Source organism: Lonchura striata, chromosome 20 (assembly GCF_050655825.1).
Source record: "Lonchura striata isolate lonStrDom1 chromosome 20, ASM5065582v1, whole genome shotgun sequence".
NCBI classification, from domain to species: domain Eukaryota; kingdom Metazoa; phylum Chordata; class Aves; order Passeriformes; family Estrildidae; genus Lonchura; species Lonchura striata.
Genome location: NC_140722.1, coordinates 9,013,170 through 9,034,878, shown reverse-complemented (window position 1 = coordinate 9,034,878; position 21,709 = coordinate 9,013,170).

The window sequence follows — 21,709 nt, the reverse complement described above, 5'->3', positions numbered from 1 at the left end:
CTGGGCGGGCAGGGGGAGCCCAAACCCGCCCGCAGCACAGCCGGCACTTCCACTTGGTTTGAGACCCGCGTCAAGGCACGGGGAAGCCCTGGGCTGCTCCGCTCACAACTATTTTGCAATCCCTCCCGTGAAAATCCCACTAGGTTGGGGCCTCGTTTCGTTTGCAGAGCTTTTTCCCCTGTCTCTTCGGGTTCCCCAGGATGAGGCATGAAAAGGGAAGTGAATATAGATGGGGAAATGGAATTTGTCACAGCCCTTTCCATCAGCACCTTGGCCACCCGAGCAGAGGGTTAGCACCCACAAGAGCTCCTGGAAATGCCCTTCCTGGAGCACGGCACATGACACCCATCCGCCTGCTTGCCTTGGAAGGACAAGGGAGCATTTGAATAGCTTAACTTTTTATTGGGGAAATTTTTGAGGGGTTGTTGTGAAGTTTGGAGCTTTGGTGCACACCTCATTTCAAAGCTGAGCTCAGTGGAAACCCAGGGAGTGGCCGAATGCTGAGCCCATGAGAAAAATCTGGATTTTTCCAAGCTCACCGGAGCCTGAGTTCCTGAAAATCTGGCCCCGAGAGGTGGCTGCGGCAGGAGGGGCCGGGAGGGCTGCGGCTCACAGGGGCTGCTGTGGTCTCTGCCAGCTCTGCCAGGCACAAAGCCCGCTGCCAAGTCCAGCCTCCCTGAGCAGCCAGGGGAGGCTGTGCCTCACGGGATTGCCCTCCAAAAATCCCCTGCTCTGGCAGCTGATTTCTCTCTACCTTCAGGCAGTGGCTTTTAATTAAATGCATCGTGGTGCCAACTTAATCATTCCCCCCAATCCCAAGACTTTGAAGGGTGTTGGGTAGTGTGGAGCAATCCTAAATTTGGGGAGAGGGAAAAAATAAAATCCCTTTTGTGTTTTAGGATCTGCTGGGGCTCTATCAGGGCTGGGCAGTTATTTTGGGGGGGGCAAAATGTGGAGGCGTTTGTTCACCCTGGCAGCCACAGCTCTGCACCCTCCACCTCTCCTCAGTTCCCTTTTTGCTGCCACCGGGATTTTTGCTCGGTTGGGGCTTTTTTTGTTGGCCGGTTGCTGGCGAATGCAGAAATGTCAGACATGGGGCGAGTTCCCTTCGCTGACGCCCTTCCAGCCGTGTGGAGGCGGAGGGGAAGGAGGGAGCCATTTGACAGTCTCCTTTGGGAGGTGAGCGGCACCTCCCTGTGCCCAGGCACGCGTGTCTCTGGAAAGCGCCTTTCCGCGGACACCGCGCTGTTTTCCAGCCCTGAACTGCAAACCACCCTTTCCCAGGGATTGCGTGGACGGCCACGCACACGAGGAGCGGCACCCGTGGCATCCTCGGCCACCGCAGCTCCGGGATGGGGATGCTCCGGTGAGCACCGACATTCCTCGGCTGCCAGGTCCCGGTGTCTCCGGCCGGTGCTCCGTGGCTTCGCTGGAAGCCGCCGCGTTCTGGGCTCCGTGCCCCCTTTTAAAGCAAGCCCTGACCTAGATTCCCTCCCTGCCCGTGCAGCTCTGCTCTCCCGCCGCTCCTCCCCGCGGCTGGAAGGGGCCCAGCGGAGCGGGCCGGGCTCCCGCTCCTCATGCCAGCGGCATCCGCCCCGGCGGAGCGGGAGCCAGCCTGCGCCGCCTGATACAGCCCCTATCGCCCCTTCCCGGCCCGGCGCCATTCCCAGGCGCCAGGTGTTAATGGAGCATCCCCCGAGCAGGGTATCTCTGCTCGGCAGAGATATCACCGCCCAGAGGCAGCGGTGATGGCCCACGGCCAGCCTTTGGCTCTTCTTGTCCTCCTCCCACGGCAGTGCTCCCGTTCCCACTGGGCCCCAGGCATGTCCCACCCCTCGGGCTGACACTGGGGACAGCAGCAGCCGGGGGTGCAATGGGGAAGGAGCACAGCTGGATGGCCTTCTGCAAAGTGTGGGTGCAACAGGACCCTGTCTGTCCATCCTTGTGTCCACCTGCCCATCCATCCCTCCATCCCTTTATCCTTCCTTCCTTCCTTCCTTCCTTCCTTCCTTCCTTCCTTCCTTCCTTCCTTCCTTCCTTCCTTCCTTCCTTCCTTCCTTCCTTCCTTCCTTCCTTCCTTCCTTCCTTCCTTCCTTCCTTCCTTCCTTCCTTCCTTCCTTCCTTCCCTCCCTCCCCATCAGATTCAGCCCCCACTCACAGTTACATCCCTGACCCTTCCTTGGGTCACTCACACATGCTAGCATTTACCATTTACCTGGGCACTGGTGGCAAAACACACATTTAAGAGCAAAAGCCAGCATTCAGAAATTGTGTGTGCACCAGCACCATGCTGGACACATTGGAGGATCCCCTGCAATCACCCTGAGAACTGCCCACACCCCCAAAAACCTTTTATGCTGCAGGTGAGAGAGATCCTCTTTCCTCATCCCCAGGTGGAAGGGGGGTGCGGGGCGATGTTGGGGTTCCTCTTTCCCTATCCACCGCTGGTCTCTGCGTGCTGCAGGGGATCACCCGCCTGCTGCTGCCTTCCGCTTTTCTCCAGACCCAAAATAGCCCCCGGATGACAGTGGGGGGATGCCGGGGGCAAGGCTTCCTCTTTCTGAGACACCACCGTGGCTGCTGGGGAAGGTACAGGGACTCTCAAGTGGGGATGAGCCGAGGGGACATGAGTGCAGCTGCTGGGGCTGACATCAAGCATGGATCCAGAGCATCCTCTGGATGCTCAGCTCCTTGCCTGGACCACCCCCACATCCCCCACTTTGCCACCTCCCTGCCAATGTCAGGAGTTGGTGTGAGCTCCCAGACCATGTGGCTGCATCCCATGGCGCAGTCTGGGGTGGGCTGGGGTCCTGGCACTCCCAGAGCTTCCCCATGGTCACCTCTCTACCCCAAGTAGAAAGCTGAACCCACGGGCTGCCCAAGGGGTTCCTATTCACGTCCTGCTCTTTCCTAGAAAATGTCAGTGACTCCCTGAGTGGTGGCTGGGCTTTCCCGCTGTCAGCTGGAATCCCCCTGTTCCCACCACAAACGCCCTCAGGAGCCTTGGGAACAATCTCAGCTGCAGCAAGTTAGACTCTTCTCCTCTGAGGCCACTTTTGAAGATCATACCCCTCTGCTGGAAATGGGTCCCTTAATTTCTGCTTTGTTATCCCGGCTCATTTGGCTGCTCTCAGCTCCAAAACAGCTCCCGGAGGCACCCGGGTACTCCGTGTCAGCCACCAGTGCTGCCCCGACTGTGGGGTTTCCCTCTGGGACCCCCCTCATCATTGCTGGTTTCCACCCTCGTCACTGGGAATTCCCCCAGCAGCATTTGGGGTGAAGCTGCTCATCTCTGTAGTCACAGCAGAGTCCAGGGAGCCACCAGCACCATGGGGCAGGAGGGACTGCCCCAGTCCAGCCCCATGGCAGCACCCTGCTGCCCACAAACCCATCCCTGTGCCCAAGAACATCTCAGGGGCATGCAGGGGACACATGGAGGGATGTGGCGTGAAGCCTCTGGTCTCAGGGCTTCCCATGCACCCCCAGAAGGATGTGCACAGCCAGGAGCATGAACTCCTGTTGATGCCTTAGGATTTTAGCTTTTATATTTTTCATATATTCCTAATCCTTCAATTCCTTAGTGTATAACTCTGAACTCCATAGAAAGTGTTAGCTACCACTTTCCCATTTTGGTCAGACAAAACAATTCCTCTCTAGGTCTGGGAATCAAGGACACCTCACTGTCTCAAGCCCAGAGAAATGTAAATAAAAGTGAGTTGTGGGGGCAAATTTGGGGTAAATTACTTAATTACCTGATGCTGTAATTGGAAGATTAACCTCCAATATGCAAAAAGACCAAACTTATAAAAGTGTGAAAACCTGTGACCTGTCATCCATTTTGGGTGTAGCCCCTTCAGGAGGCTTTCTCTGCCCAAAATGTACCTGAAGGACCTTCAATAAATATAACCACTATTTATGCCCTTGATTTTGTCTGGCCTGTGTTTTTAGGTAGCCCAAAAAGGCATCCCCGTAGCCAAGAACACCTCAGGGGGATGCAGGGGACATGGAGGGACAGAGGATGAAGCCCCTGCTCTCGGGGCATCCCACGCACCCCCAGAATGTTGAGCACACCCGGGAGCGTGCACTGCTGTGGGGACACACGCACACATGGGGACAAGGGACACGTGCAGCTGAAGGACCCGGCGGGTGACGGAGCCACATCCCTAAACCGGGACACTGAACCCCGAGCCGGGCTGGGCTACAACAGAAACTTCCCGGGGACGTGGCATGCAAAAGCCACGCTGCTGTCACTGCAGCTGTGACCGACTCTGGGTGCCAGCTGCCATTCCGGGGAGCTGGGGCAAGGATCCGTCCCTCCAGCCTCCCCCGCGCTCCAGAAACGGGCTGGGCAAAAACCCTCCTCCTCCCCGCTTCTCCCTGATTTCCCCTACCCTGCCCAGGGTTGCTCTGGGACCTGTTTCCCACCCCGCTAACTCTTCCCTGGGATCCATCCAGCACCATCTGCCGCTTGGAAGAGCCCTGTTCCCTAAGATGCTCTAATCCCTGAATCCTATCTGCGCCCCGCAGTCGGTGTGAGCTGCCGGCAGCGAGCATCTCTCCCCGGCTTCCGCAGCCCACGCTCCCGCAGCCCACGGCCGCGCTCCCTGCGGCTCTCCCGGCTTTTCCCTGCCCATGTTGGGCTGGTCGGGCTCTGAGCAGCCCCTGCGCTGCGGGAAGATAGGAAATGCTGGGAGAGGCAAGAGAAGAAAAGCAATAAGGGATGCTCGGCGCTGCCGCCTCCTGCCTTCCTTTGCCCTGGGAGCGAGGCGAGCTCTGAGCCAGGAGCGCAGGAGGCAGCCCCCGCATCGGGAGGCGAGAGAGGGGAGAGATCCCCCGGGATCGGGAGCTGGCAGGAGAAGAAAAGGAGCGAGGGGCCGCGGAGAGGTGGGAGGAGGGTGGGGGGAGGCGAGCCCAGGGTGAAAGAGCTGAACGCCGGAGCGGACAGACGCGGCGGCTCAGGAAGCCGGGCCCGGAGGAGCGGGGGGCTGGGGAGGTCTCCCTCGCTCTCCCCGCCGAGGAAGCGCAGGGAAGAGCTTCCCGGAGGATGCGGGGCACGGAGGGAGAGGAAGCGCCGGAGACAGCTGCAGAACATCTGGCAGCGGCGCGGCCCCCGGGACCCCGAGGCAGCCGAGCACGGGGGGGCGGGCCAGCGCCACGCTTCCTGCCACCCCCCCGCTGCCAGATGTGCACCCCGCTCCCCCCGGCCCTGCACCCCCACCCTTCCTCCCCGCCGGGACGTGCCCAACACCTGCTTCCAGTTCAGTCCCAGTTCGCCGGCGCTCCCAGGACCCCGCGGTCCCCGCAGCGCCCGGGGGACAGGCGGTCCCGTCACCTTTGGCATCCCCGTCCTCTGCTGGCCTTCCTGGCTCCCGCGGGGCGGGCTGGGGGGAACGATCTGTGCGGGGCCGCAAATGGGGCGCGTTCCCCTCCGTGGCACTGCGGTGCCCTTGCCCAGATCAAGCCCGGGCGTTCAGCAGTCCCGGCCCCGGCAGAGCAGGGCAGGGGGTGCGGGACCACCCGATCCCTCCTGCCCCGAATCGCTGCCCAGGGGGTGGCACTTCCCACCCGATCCCTCCTGCCCCGAATCCCTCTGGATTCAGGCTGTCCGGGGCAGGGAGCTGCCCATGATGCGGCCCCGGCAAATAGCTGGGTAAGGTTGAAAAGCAAGACAGGATTAGCCGCGGGCAGGGAAAATAGCCTCTCCCTTCAAAAATAGCTTCCTGGGATTAAAAATAGCCAGAGGTCCCGGAGCCGTGGCTGCGGGGGGACACAGGCACCAGCTGGGCCGGGCCACCCGCTCCCGCGCCGGGGGACAATTAGGGGCATTATGGAGAGCTTAGGGCTGCTCGGAGCCATCTGGTCACAGGCAGAGCCCCTCGGCACCATCCCTGCAGCTGGGTCAGGCCCCTCCAGGTGATCCCCTGAGCCCTACGGTAGGGATGGTTCCCAAATCTTTGTTATTCCCCTTTCCAGACAAGCCATGTGGTGCAGCTGACATGCTGGAGGGAAGGGATAGTATCCAGAGGAACCTGGACAGGCTGGAGAAGTGAGCTTGTGCTGCCCAGAGGATTCTATAGAGGTGCTCCAAAAGCTGGAGCACCTCTGCTCTGGTGACAGGTCGAGAGAGCTGTGGGCATTCAGCCTGAAAAAGAGAAGGATCTGGGGAGACCTTAGAGCAACTTCCAGTACCTAAAGGGGCTTCAAGAGAGCTGGAGCCTTTGGACAGGTGCCTGGAGTCACAGGACAAGGGACAATGGCTTAAACCTGGCAGAGGGCAGAGATAGATGTGATATTGGGAAGAAATTTTTCCCTGTGAGAGTGGTGAGGCATTTGTTCTGGTTGCCCAGTGATGCTGTGGCTGCCCCATACCTGTGAATGTCCAAGACCAGGTTGGATGGGGCTTGGAGCAACCTGGGATAGTGGAAGATGTCCCTGCCTGTGGCAAGGGGTTGGAACAAGATGAGCTTTAATGTCCCTTTTAATCCAGCCCATTCTGTGAAGTCCCCAGGGATGTTTTAGGCTGTCCCAGGGCACAGACCTGGGGTTTTCCTGTGGCTTGAACGGGACTGGGGCAGGTGAAGTCCAGCTTAGTGTTCTGTGGGTGTCCCACGACATGGGGACTGCCCCACACCCCTGGCACTGGAAACCCCCAGCCTGGGGTGATGCTGGGACATGGCCAGGCGCCCCAAATCCCAGCCAGCCCCAGGGGTTTTTCCCCCATGTCACAGGAAAATGTCATCAAAGGTGGTCAGCAGTTCTTGGGCTGGGAATGTGGAGCTCAGATTTTCCCTGAAAACTCCAGCACAGGCTGAGCCCTGGGTGACACAGCACTGGCAGGGAGGTGGCTGCAGTATCACCACCATGCTGGGGACCAGAGGTAAAGTTGGTCTCAGTGATTCCTTGAGGGACAAGGACCAAAAGCCACCAGCGAGCACTCTGTCCCCGCACAGCCAGTCCTGGGAGGTTTGACACTTTCACCTCCACCTCCTATTTTCTGCTCTCCTCCCATCCAGCCCTTGGAAACAGCTCCTCTTTCTCTCCCTGCTTTTCTTCCCGCATTTCCGCTGGCTGTGGGCTTTACACAACATCTCCCGGTTGGAGAAGGAGAGCAGACACCTCCTCCCACTCCGATGGGAGCGCTGGTTGTGCTGGGGCTGGTGGGAGTCTCTCAGGTGGAGAGATTTTAGCAGGAGCCTTGTAAGGAATAAATCCTCAGTCCCTGGAGTCCCAGGAAAGGGCGAGTCCTTGGATCGCGTCGCTGCAGCCAGAAAGATGCGTGCGGAGTGGCAGTGGGGACAGCTGGCAGGGAATGGCAGCGTCCCAGTCTGGAGCAGGGACAGCCACCCTCGGGGAGCAGCGGGGTGGGGTGGCCTGTCCGTGCTCCCCCGTTATCATCAGCTCCATCCGTGCAGCCCCCCTCTGCCCCCGCCAGCATTATCCAGCTGATCCCGCTCGCAGCCTCCCTAAGGCACTTAGAGGGGTTAAAAACAGCAACTGGCCCAGCCCTGACCCCAGGGGACCCTCCGAGTCCCCAGCTCCCGTGGTGCTGGCACAGACCCATTGCGGGGTGAGCGCTGCGTGTGTGCGTGTGGCCCTCCCCATTCCAGGACACCTCCAGGTCACCCCATCCCAGCTGGGGTGGTGAGAGCACAGGTGGGGTGACCCCCCCATCACTCCCACAGGCAGAGAGACGATGGGTGACATTAATGGGTGCCGGGGGCGCTGCGGTGGGGGAGGTTTGTCTGCTGCAAAGGGGGGCAAGGGGGTGCCACAGCACCCAGCTGGTGCCCCCTTCTCGGCGCCCTTCTCCCTGCCTTCCCCAAAATCCCGCCCAGAGGCAGGGAGATGAAAGCGGGGTCACGCTGCCCTGCCTACCCACATCCTTCCCGCACATTCCTCTCCCTCCTTCATCTCTCCGGGGGTGCCCGTCCGCGCACGGCTCCTCCAGCAGCCCAGGCTGGAGGAGACCTTGGCGTTTTCCCCTCTGTTAAAAATAGCCTGAGATTTATTTTCTGGCAGCATGGAAAGCCCCCGGGGCGGCCGAGAGGAAGCAGCCGGGCTGGGGCAGGCAGGGGCGGCGGGGGGAGAGCGCGGAGGGCAGGAAATAACCCCCGGCAGCGGCTGCCCTGGACGGGGAGAAGGCTCAGATGCGAACAGTGTGTGGTTCATGTGGAAACTCCCAGGACAGCAGCCACAGCTCTGGCCCTGAGCATCCTGCGCTCCGGCCAGCTGCCTCCGCCTGCTCCCCACGGCCAAGGTCGGACAGGGCTGGGAACAACCTGGCCTAGTGGAAGGTGTCCCTGCCCATGGCAGGGGTCTGGAAAGAGATGAGCTTTATGGTCCCTTCCAACCCAAACCATTCATTGATTACACAGCAAGGCTGCAGCCCCTCTGGGCTGTCCCCATCACCCAGTCCCCCTGCCCAAATCCCTGGGTTTGTCCTAACACCAGCCCCATGGCCCCACACTTTTCCTGACACCATCCTTCCCACCTGTGACATACAGAGGGCAGGTGGGATGCTGTGGAGGTCCCCAGGATGCTGCGGGAGCCCTGGGATGCTGGACGCCAGCAGGCAGAGAGGGCGGGGAATGCCACGCTGAGGGAGGAATTTGCTTGCCACCGTTCCCTGCCTCTTTCCCCTTGGGCCCATCCCAAACCACTCTTGGAGTGCTGGGCACTTGGTTTGGTCTCTGTCCCCCTCCATGACCCTTCATGGCCATGCCTGGAGTGGAGGTGGCAGCTGTCTGCTCACAAACCACACAGAGCTCTGCGCTGCTCTCCTCCTCCCGGCATTTCGCTCCGGGGGATCCCACCCACCCTCCGAGGATGCTCAGGGTGCCTCTGTCTGCGTCTGCCTAAAGAGTGCCTAAAGAGGATGTCGGGACGGGGCTGGCACCTCCCGTGTTGCTGAAGCATTCTGTCCATCCCTCGCCTGCACACCCACTCTCCGGGAGCGCAGGACTCCCTCCTGTGCCGTGACCTCCCTCTGCTTCCCAGAGGGACCAGTTCCCGTTTCCTGGGGACCTTTTGGTTCTTGTCCCCCTTCCCCAGCCCATTCCTTATCAGCCTCACTATCATTTCCTCCCTGTCCACCCACCTGCTTATTTTAGCTGCTTCTTCCTTCCTCTCCGCTGCTTTTGGAGCAGAATCTGTCCCCGCTTCCCTCTGGCAGCCCCCAGCTCGGCCACACCACCCCCTGCCCGCCGCACCCCGTGTCCCCTCCGCAGCCCGAGCGGCGATGCCCGGTGCCGGCAGCGCGGGGTGCCAGGACTGCTGCCCATGGGCACAGCTCCGTGCCCGCCGGCCGGGGATGGAGGCTCTCTCTAATTGAGGCAGGATCCTGCCGTCGCTCCTCGGCTAATTGCAGCCTGCGCTGCCCTGCCAGGCTCCCTGGCTCGGCGGCCGCTCCCTCCCCGCGCTGCCTGCGCTGCCTGGCCTCTGCCTGAACCCTGCTGCGGGCTCTGCCCGCGCCCGGCCTGCCTCCCCCGGCCGGCAGAGCCTTCTGGAACGCTCCACCCTGCAAACCGGTTTGCAAGGAAGCGTCTTCCAGCAGGGAAAAAACGATGGGTCACATCCCCGCTGCCCCGCCTGTGCCCTGCCTGCATTCCCGCATCCCTCCCTCGTCCCCACACCCTGCCCGCATTCCTGCGTCCTTCCCGCATTGCCACATCCCCGTATCCATCACGGCGTCCCAAGAAGCACCAAGCGCTTCTCCCCCAGCCGAGCCCTCAGTGATTAAATCCCATTCCCAAAGCAAGGCTGTGATGCTCCATCGCAGCAAGCTTTACGGAGAGGGCTGGCAGAGCCATCAGCCGGCGCTGACCCCGCCAGGGACATCCCAGGGCCCCGCCAGCCCTTTTCCCTCGATCATTACCAACCCCCGGGCCGAGCTCCCAGCAGCGCTGTCCCCGTTCCCGTCGTGTTCCGGAGTGCGGGGGCTGCCAGGGAGGGCTCCCAGCGTGGCGCTGCCAGCGGAGCCGGGAGATGTCGGCAGCTCGTTATTTATTTAAAGATTCCATCTTTGCGGGGAGTGCCTGTCCTGCAGGAGGGATCCGGCTGCCAGGGTCGGATTCGGCTGCCAGGGAGGGATCCGGCTGCCGGGGAGGGATCCAGCTGCCAGGAGGAACGCTGGCCAGCAGCCACCCTTGCAGGGGCTTTTCTCCCTGCTCAGGGCTGGGCGATGCCCCCCTGCCCTGGGAGAGAACACAGTCCCCTTTGCAGCCACCTCTCCCCCTGCCTGGCACCAGCCATCGAGCGGGACTGGGGGACACGTTTCCCAACACTCCTGCCGTCACCCTGAGCCGGCGAGTGGGGTTTGGCCTCACCACCGCAGTGGCTCAGACCCTCAGTGGTGACAGGGATGTGTGGCTCGGGTGCCGTTTCCAAGGTAACCCTGGATGAGCTCGGCCTCCGCATCTCTCCATGTCCCCGCATCCCTCTGTGCCCCTGCATCCCGCCATCCCCCGCACCGAGGAGCCTCCCACTCAGTGCGGTAGGGGCTTGGTCCCTCCAGGGACGGGGATGGGGAGGGAACCGACCGCAGGGAGGAGGGATAGGGAAGTGGAGAGGTACAGGACATCCCTCCCCTCCCCGTTCCCAGCACAGCCATCCCCTGGGCATGGGTGTGTATGACCTATTCCAAAGACAGGACCTCAAGGACCTCGGGGACCAGGTCAGGGTGTTCCCGTCCTCCCTCCTGCAGCACCTCCCAGGGAGAAAAACAGAAATAGAATCTGTGGTTCCACACCCTGCCCTGGGCAAGAGGCCACGGCCGCGGGTGGGAGCGCACCCCGAGTCCCGCGGGATACCCGGGATGAAGTCTCTCCCCAGCAGGCATCTCCTGTCCGGGTGGGAGGGGCTGAGCGGGCAATGCAGTGGGTGCAGGGGTGTCTGGGGGTCCCAACCCAAGGACTGGGGTGGGGTGAGAGACCAGCTGGGACATGCTGGACAGGCTGGGAGCCTGCCTGGGCTGCCAGTGCCTGAAAAAAAGCCACTTTGGATGTATTCCAGGGGGTCACCCTGTCCCTCCAGCCCCCACTGTGCCCCAGGCCAGTACGGCAGCTCTGAGTCACTCAGCACAGACAGACACAGCAACCCCCCACTCACCTCCCCACCTTCCCCCTGCCCACCCCATCCCTGCAGTCCAACCAGGATGAACATCCCCAATTTTCCATTAATCCTGGCTTGGCTGGTGTTAAACTAGTGTTTTAGGGTAGGCAGCCAGGGCTGGAGAAGAGTGGGGTGCTCCACTGGGAATGACACAAAGGGGCTCAAAAGGGGTGGGATGCTTCCAAAGGGAGGCAGAGCTGCAGAGATGATGCCAGACTCATTTCCCCTTGCATCGGGAGGCTGGGGGGGGGCTGTGGGGAGCACAGGAGACCAACTCCCAGACCCTGGCCCACCGGCTGCCATGAGGAGGGGAAGCAGCTCCTCTGCCAGGATGCTGCCAGCCCGCCCTGGGCACGGTTTCCATCTCAGCCCTCCCTTCTCCATCTGCTCCTGCCGGCTCCTCAGGGCCCTCCTGCACGGGGCCACCGACAGCAGCGATTTCTTATTACAAATATGTTCCAGTCCATCGCCCCCCAGATCTGCATCCCTGGGACCTGTGTGATGAAGAATTCGATTCTTCGCCGTTAATGAGTTTATGCCAGCAAAGGGCTTTGAAGACGTAATGCTCTGTACAGGAGCTGAGCATCATTTTTATTATTGATTTCACTGCCAGCCCCTGAGATGCTGCTGGAGGACACGGACCTCTGGGTAAAGCCTCTAAAATCCTTGGGGAGGTAATGGGGAGGAATATGCAGAGAAGGAGAAATCCCTCCCCCTGGACAAACATCTTCACAATGCTTCCAGGTTTGTGCCCTTCCAAAAGAAAACCCCCCACACACAGCAGGACAGCAAACCTCTCCTTGGGATGGAGAAGGGGTTGTATGGCAAACCCCCACATCGGGGCCAGGGCAAGTGATCTGAGTTAGCCACTAACAAAATGTCATCCTGCCACGCTGCCCGAGCCTCAGCCGAGCCCCGGGGTCCTGGCGCCACAAGGGACCCTGAGTTGTGAAGGACCTGGAGCAGCAGAGGTCAGGGTTAGGGTGGGGCTGTGTGTTTGGAGGCAGCAGGAAGAGTGTCTGGAGCCTTTTATCAGCCTTGGATGGTGGCAGCCACACAAAGGTCCTTGACAGGCTCTACATGGCCCTGTCCCCACATGCCCTCCCCAGGGACTGGCTGTGCTGGCAGCTGCCCTTCTTTCTGAGCAAATGTGGGGTGGGTGTGCAGCCTCCCCTGACTGCTGATCCCACTGGAGCAGGACGTGGCATAGGATTCCCTGCCTGCACCCACCATTGCTGCCCTGGAGCTGCTGAGATGCTCCACGGACCCCTTGGGCTTTAAACACTGGGGAGGATTTCCTGCCAGCAAAGGGCACTGCTGTGCCTTGGCCTGGACTGCTCCTGGCCATGGGATTTTTGGGAAACGCCTCCCTAGTTCCCCGCTCCTGGGGCCACCCATGGTCATTTCCCGTGGTGGGAACTAGAGTGGGTGTGGGGCTCACGTCTCCCTCCCAGCACCCAAATGGGGAAATGCCACGCTGGGAGAAATCACCGGGAACCGCAAAGCTGAGGGCTAATTATCAGCAAGGGAAGGAAGTGGGGAGGGAGATGCCGTGCTGGGGCCGAGGGTGGGGAGAGGAACCGGGCTGCTCCCGGCTCCGCCACTGACTCACCGGCAGCCCTGGGAAAGGCACCTCGCTCCATGGTTACCAAACACAGACACTGATAGCGCCCTTTGGCCATCACACCCGAGCAGTTTGATCCTGGATCAGCATCCTTCCCTCCTGGGTACCACTTCAGGGATGCTCTGGTGGCCTCGGAGCTGCCAAATGGGACTGGCAGAGATGTCACTGTGGTGGTGAACTTAGTGAGGTGACAACTGTAATCTGGCATCAGGAAACAGCTAAAAAACTCAGGTTGAGAAAAAATACAGAAACCAAGCAGAGCCCCACTTTTGCTTCCTGTTTTGGGGTCTCCATCTCTGCCACCAGGCACTGCCCTGGGGCTCCACTTTGGTGCAAGAGGCTGATGTCACCTCGGTGCTGGGGACACGGCTCTGGGCATGCACCGTTCTCAGAAGGGGGGTGCCCGGATCTCACTTGGTGTTTGGGGGATTTTCGGTGGAGTTCCCGTGGGTCCTTTCTCACGGGTTGCTCCTGCTGCGGGCAGAGCCAGCACTGCAGGCAGCCCAGGCATCCTGCCCATAGCAGGAGCACCCTTGGACACATCAAGGCCGAGTTTTGGGGTCTGAGAGGCAGCCCAACCTCCCCCCATGCAGCAAACACCCCCCAGGCACGCAGAGGGGGCCGGGCACTGACCCATTTATCAAGGTCACGGCTGTGGGCAGCGCAAAGCAGAGGCGATGTGACTATTTTGGTGAGCTGAGGGAACTTCACTGGCCTGATTCCCATAAATAAAACATGCAGGGAACAGCCCCTGCTCTGTCCTATTAATTCTGGACCCCAGGGGCCTGGCTCTGTGTGCATTCAGCAGCTCAGCATTGCCTGCTCCGCTCCCCTCTCCGGAGCCTGGCTGGGCTCAGGAAGGCTTGAAACCCCCAGTTTCCACAAAATGCCGAGTGTGACGGCTCCGAGGGCGCTTCATGGAAAATCCATTTGTTTTCTCAGGCACAGAGGCAGCTGGGAAGGATGCTGGTGTGTGGGTGGGTTGGGGAGCAGAGGACAGCTCCAGCTTTGCTGCAGCCCCCAGCCCAGCTCCCCAGCTTTAAGGAGCTGGAGCTGTTTCCACCCACTCTGTTTCCCCATCTCCCAGCACTCCCCCAGCACACCTTTGCCTTCCAGCTCTCCAGCAGCAGCCATGACTTTCCCATGGCTGGTTCCTCCAGCCCCTCACAGAAGGCATTAACAGAACAAGGGAGTTTAATTATCTGGGTTTTCTTCCAGGAGGGCATGAACCTGTCTCTCCCTTGAATTTATCAATTGCTGCCAGATTTTATCTCTTGCTTTCAATTTGCTTGTGATGGTGTTTTCTGCACCAGGGGCACCGTGTCAGCAGCTCCCTCCTCTCTCACCACAGACACAGTAAATGATCTTGCTCTTCCCTCCGTGGCATTGAGTCCTGGGTGCTTTCTGATACCCACGGCTGCTCACACTGTATTTACATCCATTACTGACCATGGCATTGCCCACCCAGCAGAGCCACAGAGCAAACCTTGCCCTGGGGCTCTGCTGAGATCCACGGCCCCACCAGTCATACCCAGAGATGAAGGGCCCCCATTTTCAAGTGACTCAGACTCACCCTTCCTTCCTCAGGAAAACCTGTGATCAGATAAAGCCATCAAACTATCTGGTGAGAATAAACACGCTGCATCTGCACGGATGCAGGCTGTACCCCCGCTAACCCCGCAGAGCCCAGGCAGCCTCTGCTGCCGTAACCCCGTCCTTTGGAGGGACACCTCCAGCCCCAGCAGCACAGCAGGGATTGCACACGCGTGTGCAAGGCTGGGACCTGCTCTCGCTCTGATCTGCACTCACTGCAGCTCTGGGGGTCAATTCCCCACTGGCACAGGGCACAGCATCTCCCCATCCTCCCTCATCCTGCTGAGCTGCATCCATGCTGCACCAGCAAGAAACACATGGAGAAAGAAAAGGGTGAGAAGAGGAGGAGCAGAGGATGGAGGAGGGAGAGGGAAGGAGGGGAAGCATTTCAAAAAACCCGCAATTGCCACCAGATGGGCACTGCCCCCATCGTGGTGCTGCACTGGCAGGTGGAGGGGCTGGCAAGGAAAAGAGCAAAGGAAGGTGTGAAGATCTCCCTGCAGATTAAACCAAACCCACACTCCTCTGGTCCTCACTGAGGCAAGCCTGAGCTAGGAAAAGAGCAGGGTTGGGCTTTGGGGTTCCAGCCTGACACAGACAGGACCTGTCCAGGTCCCCCAACTCCCCACATCTATCAACCCAGTCTGTGAGGTGTCAGGGGTTTTCAGGATCACACTGTTCCCACACTACCTGGGGGTTTGCATGACACTGATGGGACCAAGAACCCATCTCTGGGGGCAGCTCTGCTCCCCTCACCCCTTGGAGGTTGGAAATGAGGGAGTGCTAGGATGTGGCTGCAGGTGCTAGGGGAGGTTACACCAGCAGCTCCAGCACTGCCTTCTCTGGGAAATCAAGGATGGACTGGGATGTGAGCAAGGCAGAGAGGAAGCACAACAGGGCTGCTCGAACCGATGCTGGGTCCAGCAGGATGTGGAGATTGGGGCTGGTGTGACAATGAGGGAGCAGATAATGTATTACAGGGAACAAACTCCTCGAGGGATAATAAAAATGAGTGGGTTGGATTTAGAAAAGAGCTGAGAAGAGAGCATAGACATTTTTGGAAGGGGTTGGAACTACTAAATCCAGGGGGAAAGAAAATAAAGAAAGCATCTGTCTTCTTTGTCTTCTTTGCCCACATCCCTGCGCTACTTCCCAGAGATCAGGGGCTCTCCTGGGCTTTGGGGCCAGCGATGGTTCTGCCTCTGCTTGGTGCTGGCTCCAGCGGCACAGCTCCAGCTGGGCCAGGCTCCAGGGCTCACCAGACACTGGGTGGCACGGGGCCCTGCCTGCCCCAGACCCCCACACCTCCGGGCCGATACCCCGGCCATGGGCCCGGGCGATGCTGAGCCCTGCCCTGCCTGCCCGGAGAAGAGGAAACATCTTCCCAATGGCAGCTGGCTCCGGGAGGGATTTTCCGCTGCCTGTTGGCCACGTGCTGCTGGAGCCAGCTCAGGTGCTGGATCTCCCTGGCTGTAATTTCATCCCTGGGCTCCTGTAACAGCTCTGGCTGGGCGGCACGAGGGAAGTGACCGGGGCGCAGGTCTGAGCTCCGGCCCGGAGCTGCATCCGCCCAGCGTTTCCAGCCCAGCCTTATCTGGCAGTTCCCCTTGTGACTCCCCATTTTCCTCCTCTCCCCTCCTTCCCCCCACTCCACCCCGTGCTCCCGGCAGAGCTTCCTGCAGCAGGGCCAGGGCTGGGGGCTGCGGGGTGCTTGGCCAGACCCCTCCCTGCTGACCCCGGCTCTGCCCAGATAGGAAATCCTGCGGGAACTGAAGCCTGGGAACAGCGGCCGAGCTCTCCCCAGGGCTTGGCAGCACTGGGGTTTCGCCTACGGGTCACATCAGCCAGCCAGGCTTCTCTGGGAAAAGCTGGAATGAGCCAGGAGAAACCCAGGGAAGGGCATGGAGACAATCATGAAGTGCCCATGGTGGACACCCATCGCCTAAATGTGCCACCTAAATTTACAACAAGAGGGCTTAGGTACTTAAATGAGCTACTTTCCCATTGGGAATGGTGGGAGGAGAGGGCATCACTGCTGCAGGAAAATGCTGAAGAGTGTGATGCACGGCCACTGTCATGATTCAGGTGTGCAGGAACCAGGTGGGTGTTCATAGATGGGTGCAAAATGCCATTAACAGCCTTTGAACAGCTCCAAATATAAACTAATTATTCACACCCTCATCACTCCTCCTGATAAGCAATTTAATGTAAATTCAAATATCTTGCAAAACCCTTCTTATTTACTTAAGAGCATTCTGTGAATGTTTTGCCAGAGTCCTCCTGATTTTTCTTGTTATTATTTTAGAATGGGAAGCAACCAGAGATGTGCTGCTCCTCACACCCTGCAGTTCAGCTCCAGCACAGCCCTGCAGGGAACCCTGAAATTGGAGCTGCCTGAGCAAATTCAGGACACCGGAGGTAAAACCAAAAGGAAGCATCAGGGCAGGAGCAAAAGGAAAACAAGCTGTCCCCACCCTCTGAGCTGAGGAGGTTGGGAATGGAGGTGGGTTAATGCTCCCAGAGTGGAGTGTCATCCCAAGCTCCACATTAACTAGGGCAAAGCTTGACTCAGTGTTTAACCCGGCTAAACCCTGGCTGTGGCCTGAGTTGTTAGGATAACCAGCAATTGCCTGCCGAAACCCCAAACCACACTTCCCAAACTCCAGGAGTTATATATATTTTATATTTTTTTTTTAACTGTTGCCTCTGCCTGTTGCCAGCACAGCTCCATGACACGCACAGCTCTCATGGATCACGCTGAGCCAAGGACTTGCATGCAGCCCTGCAATTTCCTTGGGTTCTGGAGAAAACCAAATCTTTGCAAACAGAGGGATCTATTTCAGTGAAATCTCTCTTATACTCTGGGTTTGTAGGTGTTGTGGTAAAGAGGGTTGGGCTTGACTGAGAGATAAATCAGACCTTTAAGGATGCGGAACAGGGAGATGTCCCTGCTTCTGTCTCCTGAAAACGGGTTTTCTGTTTCTAAAGGAATGCTGTGAGCCCCTGATAATGAGCAGGAAAGGTTGCAGGAGTAAGGGATGGTGATAGTTGAGGATGAAGAATCAAAATGTATTCTGAATGTGCTGACATTTTGCTGTTGACATCAGGACAAAGCCTGGCCCAAGCACTGACATTTCCCAGATATGCAGAGGTGACAGTCTGCAAAAAGCTGCAGGAGAAGATCTGGTTAAAGAGCACTGTCCAAAGTGCACAGCAGTGAGCTGCTCCTGATCCATACCTGAGATAGGAGGAAACCTGGGAAGGAATGAAGTACCAGAGCACTGTGATGCAAAATACAGCAGGAAACAACTCTGAGGAGATCCCAAGCTGAGAGAAAGGAAAGTGGACATCCTTTATTGGAGGAGGAGCATGGTGTCAGCAAGGCACAGGGTCTCTTGAGCTCCAACCAACACACAAATGGCCTGTGGCTTCTGGGTGGGACTTTGAAGGGTCCAGGTTGGCTCCAGGCTCCCAGAGAGGACCACAAGAATCAGTGTTTGGCTGCTGCTGGGCAGAGGGGAACAGAGAAGGATGAGACAGAGCCAGAGCAGCAAGTCAAGGACAGTGGAGATGGAGCAGGCAGAGAAAGTGGGAACAGAGCTTGTTGCACCCTCCTGCACACCCGCTGCCATGGCCCCAGCATCCTTCATACTTATCATCACCTGCAGCTTGGGGGAACCCAAATGGATGCCCAAAAGCTGAGCTCACCCAGGCCACAAGAAATTGGGAGTGGGGAACTGAATTTGACAGCCTGGATGCTCCTCTATTTGAGAAGCTTTGAAAGGGAATGTATTTTTGGAGCATTAAAGATCAACCGTTTGACTCTGGCCAATCCTTTTCAAGAGCAGCACCAAAGGAGCTCAGTGGGATGTGTTTGGTCAAATATTTTGTACATGACCATCATCTCTCACCCCCTCAAATATTTACAGACCTGAGAGCATTTCCTGCTGTTCCCCCCCGTTGAGTATCTGGTGTCTCTGCTCCAGCAGGACTGTCCTGCATGTCTCAGTGCATGGTGGATCCATAAAGGACCACCCCAGTGCTGCCCTTGGGTGCAGAAAATAAAACTAAATCAGCACAATGTGTTTAGTCCCACAAATGGCAGCAGGTTTACCCAGCCAATAGTGAGACACAGCACACGATAATGAGAACAAATCTGCGGGGGTGGTGGTGGTGGGGAGATGGGGTAGAAAGAGGGAGGTTTATTCTCCAGGGTTTTTTGCAATCTTCACTCACCATATTTAGTAGGCTTGTGACTTGCCCTTGCTAGCTCATGGAGAATTCCCCCAAGTGTTTACTCCCACAACCTAGCAAATGCCTCAATACACATCATGGAAAAAATACAATCAACATCTTCACTCCCACTAGAGAAGGAATTCCGACTTGCCCGGCACAGACCGGGAGTATGAGCCTGTGAGAGAGACAAATGCTGCTTCATTAGCTCCCCTCAGATGTGGTTTACTCCTCAAATGACCTGGTCAGGGCTGCACCACCTCCCTCCTTTCCTTCACCTAAGGAACCCCTGACCTTTGGTCAGGGCAGTGGGGACAGGAATGTGGGTCCTTTAACCCTTTCCTCTGACATGTGCCAGCTGCTCTCCATGCGGTGCACAAAGCTGATGGTCCTGGGATTTCCAGGGACTCAGAGATGCTGTGAAGAGCAGAAGCAGAGCTCTGCAAAATGGCTTTCCTCCTGCTGTACCTAGGGAAGAGCGGGGCTTGGTGATGGAGAGCCAAGTCTACCTTTTACAGAACATGGAAACAAAACTGGGATCACTGAGAGCAGAGATGACAGATCACAGATTACCCTGGATTGCTTTGGAACACCTATTTCTACAGTGTTTTAGTAGAGGAAAAAACAGTAGTTAGGCCATTTAGATTTTGTCAATCTGTTCCCAAACTGCCCGCATGACAAGGACACACAGGAAATAATTTCAGTTTATCAAATGTAGAATCTCCTACAACTGCAATGAACATGAAGTAGAAAAGAGCTGGAAAGAGGAGCTGAAATGAGCTCAGGACTTCTGATGATTTGGCATTTCAGGCCAGGAATTTCTTTGCCCATATTGGCAAATTTTTGGAATTTCTGCCAAGGGAAGTGGTGAAATCACTGTCCCTGAAAGTGTTCAAAAAACATATAGATGTGGCATGTGGGAACATAGTTTAGTGGTGAGTTTGGTAGAGCTGCATTAACGTTTGGACTTGATGATCTTGGAGGTCTTTTCCAACCACAAAATCCCATGTTTTTGTGAATGGGACATGGTATGAATGCAGCACCCAGCCAGCCACTCCTGCTGCTGTCCCCTGGTCTGGTCCCACCATACTCCAGTACAGGAGACAGTGGGAGGATGGTGCTGACTTATTTTCACTGGAGAGGTCTTGGAGATTGTGCAGGGAGCAATCACAGAGGTGCAGGGACACCGAAAAAGCAGTAAAATTCAACAGCACATGTGCTAGTCCATGGTATTTAATTTGCCCACTCAGTGAGGATGGAGCACTGGCACGTGGCTGTGCTGGGGGTCCAGGTGCTTTGGTAGAGCAAAGGAACGTATCAGGGCTACTCCAAGCAGTCTTGTGCTGCAGGAATATGACCTTTACCTGTTGTGCCAGTGCCTAAAACCCATTAGTAGTGTGATACCACCAGTCTCCACCCATCAGTAGTGGGTGTGATACCACCAGTCTCTGCCAGGGTAGAACCTGTGGTATAGTGGGTAGCGAGGGATGTGAACTCCAGCTAGAAACATGTGGTCTGTAACCCTTGACATGATATTACACTCCTAATCTCCCCTTTGCACACCAAAAATTACAGGAACTACCCCAATTACCCCGATTTCTCCTCCAATGCACATTTCATGCACATCTTTTCCTTCTTGATGAGGAGAAAGCACCTCTCAGGGCATGCTGAGCTATTGCAGTATTTACCTAAAATACAACACAAACATCTAATTAAAGGAGAGGGGGCTTGGCAAAAGAATATTAAAGCTTTTCAAGTCTCCTGAAACCCTTTGTGTGGAACAGCTTTGGGAAATGGGGCCTGCTGCCACCCTCCCCCTCTTGGGAACATTCCCCAGGGCAGTGCCCGGGCAGCAGCTGCTGCTGCTCCGGGGGAGTCAGCCCAGCCTGACACACAAACAAATACCACAGGAAGAAATGCTTTATTCCAACAAAGACCTGGGGAAGAAACCCGGAGCAGGAGGAGAAGAGGAGAGTGTACATCCTGCACCTGAGGAGCTTTGGGGTAGCAGGGGAAGCTTGGCCTCAAACAGAGGAGTGAGGAAAGGCAGGAATGGTTACAGCCACAACCAGGTATGATGCAGATGCCATGCAAAAAACAAGATATAATGGCATAAAGCTGCACCTTCAACAGCCTCTTGAACCTTTTTATTTCAGCCTAAAAAAGGACTGACTCAAAGCACGGAAGGTTAATACCTGCAGGTGTCGGGGGGACAGATACATGAAAACCAGTGCGAGCATTTAGGGTGGAAAAGGGATTTTGCTTGTTCAGCTCTGGTGCTCCTCACCCACAGGTGACAGAGGCTGAAAACATGTTCTACACAGAATTGTGCGTGCAGAAAGAGCAGGTGGCAGCAGGAACCCCCGCCCAGCGCCGATTCTAAGTTGCTCAAGTCTAAGAAATTGTGTCCTTGGTCGCATTAACAACTTCTGCAAAGTCTTCATTTGCATTTTAATGGCACTCTTTCTAGGAAGGTGGTGCTTGGACTCTGTTGCAATATAAAATGAAGAGGTAATTAAAAACATGCTGGAGTGAAAAGGCATTTTGTTTCCATTAATCAGGTTTATTCAGATTCTTTTCAAAATTAAAGGTATTTAGGGTACGTGGAAGGAAACGGGGAGAGGAAAAGACACGATGGAACATCCTTTTATTTAAATTACAGATTAAAAAGTGGAAAATACACTTTTTGTAAGGGGACATCCTACAGATTAAAAGCACCTTATAGAAATGAATTTGAATAAAGATTAGGCATAAAAATCAAGTCTAAAATTTCGATAGCAGGTCTGCCTACTTGAAAGCCAAAGACGAAGGAAATATATAGGATGAGGGAAAGGAAACCACGGAGGAAATTTTTAAACCTTCGGCACGCGATTAGCCAGGCAATTACTGTGATTACACACCTAAGTCAGTTAACTATGCAAACGGCCAACCCCGGTGGGCAGAGATGCATTTCCCCAATTTCGGGCGCAATCACAGCGCGCAGATGTTGATAAAACAGTTTGCAAACGTTTTATCTGCTGGACCAGCTCCTGCTTTCACAATCCAGAGACCGCACGCAGCACCGAGAGCGATTCCCCGCTCGCCGCAGCCATCGTGCGATCGCGCCCACTTCCCCCACGCTCCAGACCTATCCTGCCCTGTTAAGCTCCG